The sequence below is a fragment of the Aegilops tauschii genome, chromosome 7 (genome assembly GCF_002575655.3).
Source record: "Aegilops tauschii subsp. strangulata cultivar AL8/78 chromosome 7, Aet v6.0, whole genome shotgun sequence".
In the NCBI taxonomy this organism is placed as follows: Eukaryota; Viridiplantae; Streptophyta; class Magnoliopsida; order Poales; family Poaceae; genus Aegilops; species Aegilops tauschii.
Window position 1 is genome coordinate 396577380 of NC_053041.3, and position 9406 is coordinate 396586785.

Below are 9406 nucleotides of genomic sequence, written 5' to 3' on the forward strand. Positions count from 1 at the left end.
GCCCTGCCGTTCTTCAAGCTGATGAAGAAAAAGGGCCCATTCGAGTGGACTCCAGAGGTCGACCAAGCGTTTCAAGACCTCAAGAGATACCTGACCAGCCCTCCGGTGATGGTAGGGCCCCGACCTCTCGAGCCCCTGGTGTTGTACCTTGACGCCACCCCTTACTCCACCAGCGCAGCTCTGGTGGCGGTCCGGGAGGAGCGCTGGGTCAGGGATGCGTCGCGCCAAGCCGCTCCCTCAGCCGGGGCAGCGCAAGACCCAAAGGGCTCCGTGAGGGCTGTGGGAATGCCAGCAAAGGACCAGGCTCAACAAGACGGCGCACTTGAGCTTGTGGAAGCCCCAACGAACGGCCAGGCTTTGGGGGCTTCGTCGTCTCAGGAGACGCCCCAACCTCCGGAAACCGTGAGCCTCATCAATGCACCCGCCCTCGTCGAGCACCCTGTGTATTTTTTCAGCACGGTGTTGCGGGACGCGAGGGCGCGGTACCCCATGCCTCAGAAGCTCCTACTCGCGCTCTTGGTGGCCTCATGCAAGCTGCGGCACTACTTTAAAGGTCACCCCATCAAGGTCGTCTCGGCCTACCCGTTGGAGAGGGTGCTCAGGAGCCCCAACTCCGCCCGGAGAGTCGCTGAGGGGAACATCGAGCTACAGGCATTCCAGTTGAACTTCAGCACAACCAGGGTCATCAAGGGAGTCGCGCTTGCTGATTTCGTGGCAGAATGGATGGACACCCCGGCGCTTGAAGAAGGTGAGGACCGGTCCCTCTCGCCAGGGAGTGAAGTGCTAGACGGCTGGGTTATGTATCTTGATGGCGCCTTTGCGCGTCAGGGCGCGGGGGCTGGAGCAGTGCTCATCTGACCCACTCAGGACAAGCTTTACTACGCCATGCAGCTCTGCTTCCAGTAGAGCGAGAAGGTCTTCAACAACATAGCAGAGTACAAAGGCCTCATAGCTGGCCTCAATGCTGCGGTGGCCCTGGGGGTGAAGCGCCTCACCATCAAGGGCGACTCGCAGCTCCTCGTCAACTTCTCCAACAAGGTGTACGAGCTGAAGGACGAGCACATGGAGGCGTACCTCGCGGAGGTGCGCAAGATGGAGAAGCTGTTCTTGGGCCTGGAATTGCAGCATGTGCCCCGTGGCACCAACAAGGAAGCCGACGACATCGCCAGGAGAGCATCCAAGCGGCTACCCCAAGAGCCTGGCGTCTTCGAGGAGCGGCTCTTCAAGCCATTCGGCAACACCGCCACTTTCAAGAATAGCGCTGCCTCGGGAGGAGCTCCCTCAACCACCTGCCTCGGGAGCCCTGGCCTGCGGCCCGACCTCGGGAGCACGCTTACACTTGGCGCTCGAGCCTCAGGAGGGGTGCTGGACCAGGGAATTCAAGGAATACCTGATTCAAGGGACGCTGCCGAAGAAGGAGGAGGACGCAGAGCGTGTGGCCCGACAGGCCACGGCATACTGCGTCCAGGATGGTGAGTTATACAGGAAACGACCGAATGACGTTTCCCAGCGTTGCATCTTCAGGGAGCAGGGGAAAGAGCTGTTGGCCGACATACACGGCGGGGACTGCGGGCACCACTCGTCGTCACGGACCCTCGTCGGCAAGGTGTTTCGCAGCGGATTCTACTGGCCTATGGCACTCAACAACGCGACCGAGCTGGTGAAGTCCTGCGAGGCCTGCCAGTTCCACGCCAAGCAGATCCATCAGCCGGCTTAGGGCCTCCAGACCATCCCACTCTCCTGGCCATTTGCGGTCTAGGGGCTGGATATCTTGGGCCCGTTCCCTCGAGCGCCTTGGGGCTACCGCTACCTCTACATCGCCATCGACAAGTTCACCAAGTGGGCGGAGGTAGAAGCCGTCCGCACCATCCCGGCCGGCTCCGCGGTCAAGTTCATCAAAGGTCTCGTGAGCCGGTTTGGGGTCCCCAACCGCATCATCACCGACAACGGCTCGCAGTTCACTAGCAATCTCTTCAAGACGTATTGTGCTAACCTTGGAACACAAATCTGCTACGCTTCGGTGGCGCACCCCCGGAGCAATGGCTAGGCCGAACGCGCCAACACAGAGGTCCTGAGAGGCCTCAAGACCAGGACCTTCAAGAAGAAGCTCGAGGCCTGCGGCAGGGGCTGGCACGACGAGCTCCAGTCAGTGTTGTGGTCCATCCGCACCACCGCCACCAAGCCAACGGGCGAGACCCCATTCTTCCTCGTCTACGGAGCAGAAGCGGTTCTCCCTCACGAGGTCAAGCATCGCTCAGCGCGGGTCCTGGCGTTTGAGGAGGCGCAGTAGGACGCCATGCGGGGGATGGACCTCATGCTGGGGGAGGAACGCCGCCATGAAGCCATGCTACGGGCGGCAAGATATCAGCATGCGCTGCGATGGTACCACTGTCGCAGCGTCCGCTCCAGGACGCTCGAGGTGGGTGACCTCGTCCTAAGGCGGGTGATCTCCAGGGAAGGGCTGCATAAGCTCTCACCCATGTGGGAGGGCCCGTTTAAGGTCACCCACGTCTCCAGGCCAAGCGCCGCGCGCCTGGAGACGCAGGACGGGGTACCCATCCAGAACGCCTGGAACATCCAGCACCTCCGGAAGTTCTACCCATGAAGAAAGGCCCAGCGCCTGTGAAGAAGGCCCCGTGCCTATGAAGGTCTCCGCTCGTGACACTCTCACGTAATAATGAGTGGGGTTGTACACGCCCCGAAGTCTCAGGAGTGCCGCCCTCGGGCCTCTCGGGCTCCCTCCCACGTCGTAGTGGCAGCACTTAGCTCCGCGCTGGTGAGAAGACAAGAAGACTAGACTAGGTGCCGGACGCGGCTTTTCATTTGCTTTTCGTAGTTGGCTTGCCCCTCTTTAATCGAAATTTGCTTTCTGGTGTTACTTGCTAATCTTGTTCCATCGACTTCTGCCTCTGTTTCTGCCTTCGGTTCTTTGTTTGACCTGTACCTTCTCTCGCGTCCCTCGCGAGGGGGCTGGACAGGTGCCCTCGTGAGCGTCTTGTCTATTTTTCGCGAGGCACCCTTGTTCGAGCCGCAAGCTGGCGCACCTCTCTCAATCCGTGCCCCTCGGGTACCGTGATATGAGGTGTTGGGTCGTGGCCAGAGGCGCCTGCGACCAGGGCTCGGATCTCCTAATAAATTTTTTGCAGTTCTTCCTCGCCAGGTATTGAGAAACGCACGCCTCATGAGGCAGAAACTACCTCAAGCGCGTCAAGCTAAGTTATTCCTACGTGCCTATATGAAACATTGATATTGCAACACGGCACAGGAAAGATAAACACAGCATAACAACTTGGAAATCATAGTTTGTTGCACGCCCCCACGGGGCCCCGTACTTGTCTCTCTCAATGCAGGAAGGAAAAGAAGAACGAAACAAAAGCGGTGTGTGCCTTGCAGCAGTTCGCGAGGAGGGATCCATGATGCCCTCCTGGGCTCAGCCAGACCCCACCTCGCGCTTCCCCGGGACGCGACGATGAGACGACACGCTGCCGCCCTTGAAGCGGGCGCAGCAGCTGGTCATAGCCGCCGCTGGTGGATCTGTCGCCGGAGAAAGAGCCGCCGTAGCTTGACGAGTCGCGGTCGGTGCCGAGAGCGGGTCCGCCTTCGCCCTCATCGCGACCGTCGCCAAGACCGAGCACCTCGTCGCCGTCGTTGTCCTCAGGGCAGCACCCGACACGGTGGCCATGTTCTCCGAACACCCTCACATAGAGGGTCGCGTTGCCGTCGTACTTGAAGTGGAGGGTGCACCACCTGCCCAGGCTGCACGCGCGGGCAAACGTCTGCCAGCCGCGGGCCAGGGCAGCGTTTCCCGCGACGGAGGCCTCGACCGCAACCCAGGAAGCTTTGCTACAACAGTCGTCCGCCTGCAGCCAGAGCCCACCTGGACCTGCAGCCGGCAGCTCGTCGGCGAAGAAGCGCGGGAGCTGAAGCCAGTTGCCGGCAGGGTTCTCCGACCACACCACGAACTCCGGCAGCACCTCCGCCGAGTGGAAGCATGGCCGGGGAGGCCGCGCGACCATGGCGCGCCTCCCTTCATCGACGGGGCTGCCTCGACATGGGCGGCTCCCAGCACGTGAAGGGGCACCGCCGCGGCCGCGAGGGGCTGCGGCGGGGGTCGCGGAGTGCTTGCGAGGACGACCACGTCCACGCTTGGGCGGCGGAGAGCCGGGGCCCTCCTGGCGAGCCTTCCCCTTCTCCGTGGCCGAAAACCTCTTCGCAGGCGCCATGAGAGTTGCTACTGGCAATGGAGCAAGGGAGGAGAAGCGAGCGGAATGGGAGGAGATGGGCGACGGGGGCTCTGCCCCCGTCCTCATTTATAGCAGGAGAAGGCCAACTGACGATCCCCACGATCACAGGTAGTGATGGTTTTTCCTTGCATGCAGTAGGGACTCGTCAAGTGTGACAGTTGCCGAGGCTGCGTGGGGAAGTGGAGACGCCCACGTCCAATCAATCGCCACACGTTGACCATGGCCGTAGGCTGTTGGGGCCTGCGGCGCTCCGCACTTGCCCTTTGGCTTCGCCTCGAAGCCAATTCCGAGCACGCCTTGGGCCTGGGGGCTACTGTCGGCGTTCTGGGAACGGGGGTCCCCAGACTTGCCTGCCTGCGGCCAACGGCGTGGCTCCACCCGTGGCCCAGTACGGCCCGTCTTCACCGGCAAACGCTCAAGACCCTCGCGAGGGGCCAAGCCTCGCGAGGCGGACGACACAAGACCTCCTCGGGGACAGCCTCACCAAGCCAGCTCACGAGGGGCGAGGAGATCAAGGCAAGGCGAACCTCGTGAGGTTCCAATGACGTAAGCCATGACGATCAAGGCCAGGCGGCCGTAGTGCGCACAGTGTCCTCGTTTCCTCTTTGGTGCTAAGGAGGCAAGCGCAGGCGAGGAGTACCGAGGCGTCGGGCAAAGGTTTCCATATCGGTGCAACGAGACCGAGACCAGCAGGACGGCAGGACGGAGGTCACCGTGGAGCCTAAGACGGCGTCACCACCAGAGCCTTTGGCAGGCGAAGACCACCTTTAGTCAGGATAGCTTGTACTAGTTGTCTCCCTTCGAATTTGGCCGTTGTTGGCTCCCTTCCCGCTCAATATTTGGGGAGAGGACGAGGCCGCTATAAATAGGACTAACCACCACCATAGGAGGGAGGGAACTCGGCCTGAACTCATCTTGGACTGGATCCACTCCATCCTCACACCCACCAAGCACAAGAACACCTCTCCTCAGGAGGCTGTTCTTCCCCTTGTACTGCTCATCCTTAGCCCAAGAGGCAATCCACCACACCACACTGGAGTAGGGTATTACACCACAACGGTGGCCCGAACCAGTATAAATCTCGTGTCTCTTGTGTTGCGGGTTCGTCGAGCTAGGCTTTGAGATCGCGGTGAGGCTGAGGGCGTGATTAGGTAGGGGGAAATCTTCGTGCGCACCCCAGTGTTCGAACCTCAAGGGTTTTGCCGGAACCCGAAATCCGACAGAAGGCAAGCTGGGCGTCCGGATATGAAGATTCCTTCCTTGTAACTGACTTTGTACAACCCTAGTCCCCTCCGGTGTCTATATAAACCGGAGGGTTTAGTCCGTAGAGGATACACAATTATAGTCAGACAGGCTAGACTTCTAGGGTTTTAGCCGTTACGATCTCGAGATAGATCAACTCTTGTAATACTCATATTCATCAAGATCAATCAAGCAGGAAGTAGGGTATTACCTCCATAGAGAGGGCCCGAACCTGGGTAAACATTGTGTCCCCCGTCTCCTGTTACCATCGACCTTAGACGCACAGTTCGGGACCCCCTACCCGAGATCCACCGATTTTGACACCGACACCCGTCCCCGTCATCCTTCCCACTGGCCTCCTCCTCGTCGCCATTGCTCGAGGAGGAGCTTTCGTCGTCGGACGAGCTCTCCGCGCAGCACCCTAACCGGATTCCCGAGCGCCCAAAGACGTTGACGGAGAGCGGGTCGGCCTCCACTAATTTGAAGCAGAGGACGTGCCCCTTCATCAGGCAGTGGGCACGTGCGAAGGTTTTCCAGCCGTGATGGAGAAGCATAACATGAGGGACGGGGAACTTTACATTCGCCCACATGTCGCCATTGCAACATCCCTTCATGTGAAGCCTCAACCTCGACGGCTGGTCGACCTCCAGCACCCTCGCGAACAGCTCGGGAAGGCGAAGACGGCTACGCGGCGGTTCGCGCAGCTGCAAGATGAACTCCAACACTGTGTCCCCGACATGGCTGCTTGGCGAAGTGGGAGGAGATGGCAGCGCCGCAGGTGCTCCCCTTCCGCGCCCACTTCTGCCTCGACCACCTCGCCGACCGCGACCCCGTCCAGCACCTCCGTCTTGAGCATCTGGCTCTTCCTTAACTGCCGCGGCTCTCTGGCGAGAGGAAGATCTCGTCGCCTCTGCACGGGGATGACCGCGGCCACGCCCTCTCGGCATGGTGGTGGATGAAGAACAAGGAGAAGAGAAGACACGAAAGGATGCCCCTCCTCCTCCTTTCGGTTCCCCTTTTATAGCCAAGCAGGAAGGGCCAGGGGCTGGCTCTATACCTTCTCTGAAGGGCCCTTTTGAGTCCGGCTCATTAAAGCCATTGGCAACAAGCGAGGTCGTCGACTGCCCTCCCCGCGCCAATCAAAGGCGCATGGGTATCTGCCATGGCATACCTTCCTGTATCCCGCGCATCCGCCACCTACCACGCGCCGGGCATGCGGCGTACTTGGCAAAAAAGGCAGGCATAGTGGGAAACGTGAAACGACGATTACCAACCCGTGAATAAAGGCTATTCACGGGCCGCTGCGAGCACGACAGACGAGAAGATTATATCAGTTATTCCCTGCCACGCGTGCCCGCGCACTGTTTGGGCCTGGCCCAACGACGCTTCGCGCTCGTGTGTGGCCCAGGACCGGGGGTTCCTGACGGTGTACTAAAGTTTGGGCCCTTTAGCACCCCATACATGTGCGCGGGCAGTCGTAGCCCCCCACGCGCGGCGAGGCATGAAGAAGGCGATCAAGGATAAAAACGAGAACAAGGCGAAGAGAAGCAGCCGAGCCAAGGACCAGAGAACAGAGGACGAGTTGGACCCCCGGCAAGATCCTTGCCGGGACGGCTTGCGAGACCCCGACAAGATCCTTCCCGAGACGATTTGCAGATCACTAGCAAAGGCATCCTTGAGATTGAGAGCTCTGACACCATCAACAACGTTAAAGCCAAGATCCAGGGGCACACGTGTAGTGGCGTGCAGATCTTTGTGAAGGCCAGAAGACAAGGCTCCGGCAAGATCCTTGTCGGAGACGACCGCGAGGCCCCGACAAGATCCTTGCCGGGGACATCGGCAAGACTCCGCCACCCCATCGCCACTCCAGCACAGTGGCCGGCCCGCCAGCCTAGCAAGCACCTGCGTGGTGACATGCAGATCTTCGTTAAGACCCTGCCACCTCTCCAGCGCAGCAGCTGGCCAACCAACTTGGCACTGCATCCCTCATCAGCATGCATGCGTGTCGGGAAAGGGCGGGGCGGCGACGGACGGGACGGGCTCTACTCCCGTCCCCGATAAAGCTAGAGGGCACGTAAGCAGCGCATTTAATGCGTTTGTCCTAAGACGCCGGTGATAAACATAGGCACTGTAGCAACTTTACACCTCCTGTATGCCACCGTGGCAGCCCCTTCGACATATAAAAGGAGGCCCACGGCGTACTGGAGGAGGATTCGGACTTTTGAACCGCTCGGCCCAACTTGCATGCATAGCAGCTAGCCGAAGCTCCAGAATAGAGAATGTACACTCAAGCAGGAATAGGGTTTTACGCTGCTCAGCGGCCCGAACCTGGGTAAAGATCCGTCGTGTTGACCATTAGATCCGCTCTTTGCACCACCCCTCTTCCCTGCCAAACCGTAGAAGGGATCCACGTGATCCCGTAGGTGTCGTTCACGCCGACATCTTTGGTGCGCCAGGTAGGGGCAAAGAGTTCTACAAACCCGATCCAGGGGTTACGCATCGTTTCCTCGATCATCATGGCTCCCAAGAAGAAGGTGACCACGATGATCGGTTCTTCTGGAGCCAAACTACCCGTGCCAATGCGGATGGGCGATGGGGTAGTCACGGATGGTGGCGGACGTGCGGACCACGACCGTCCACGACACTCCGGCAACCAAAGCCAGGCGACAGCGTCGTTCGTGCCCGAGACGACGAGCCCCACGCCGCCGCGTCCAAGAGCGGAGCCGTGCCGCCTACGGGCGGAGCGGGGACTTCCAAGGGCGGAGCCATACTGCCTATGGGCGGCGCGGCGACCTCCAAGACACCCCTGCCGGCGCCCGTGCCGCGATCCTCTCAGGTCGTGCGCAACGAGCAGCGCCGCGACGTAGGTGACCCCGGGCGCCGCCGGCGGAAGAGCCCTCTGCATCATTCCCGAGATGCGCAGGGCTGACATGCACGCCAAGATGTTGGTCAAGATGGCGCACAACAGCGGAACCGTGACGGCGCTGCTTCTAACATGGTTAGAGCAACTCTAGCAGGCCCCGCATCCCGCCGGCCCGCAAAACACGTTTGCAGTTCGTGGAAAACAGCCTTTGCGGGCCGGCAAGGATGGCCGCAGATGCAGACCCCCTAAACAGACCCGTATAAAAGTATATTTGCGGAATATGCTTTTATACGGGTCGGCTTTGTGGTGTCTGCTCTTGCACCGCTGCATCCCGCATCTCATCGGCCCGCAAATACCAAATCCAACATAATACAACAAACGGAAGAAAACCAAATAATTATTCAAATCCAACATAATACAACAATCATCCACATTACAAATAATTATTTGAATGACCGAATCAAACTTAAATAATGCAATACAAAACTTTTGATGAATACAAATACAAATGAATACAAAAACGAGTCACTGTCCAGCCCTTTGCCAATAATGCTCAATGAGATCCTCCTGAAGTTGAAAGTGTGTGTTTGCATTTTCAATCTCCTTGTATGTCTGAAGAAAAGCTCTAATGCGGTTAGGGTCTCTAGCTGGTTTGACACGGCTACCCACATTGTCGTAGAAGAATTCCAAGTTCATTCCTCTCTCATCTTGAAGAATCATATTGTGAAGGATAACACAACATGTCATGATATTTTTCAAGGTTCTCTTATCCCAAAAAACGAGCAGGACCACGGACAATGGCAAACCTAGATTGCAAAACACCGAATGCTCTTTCAATGTCTTTTCAGGCTGCCTCTTGCACCCTTGCAAATTCACACAGTTTTTTAGTTTTGGGATCTTTGATGCTCTTGACAAATGTGCACCAAGGAGGGTATATACCATCTGCAAGATAGTACCCTTTTGTGTATTCATGCCCATTGATAGTGTAGTTGCAAGCAGGAGCGCCACCACTAGGAAGCCTAGCAAACAAATGAGACTGTTGCAACACATTGATATC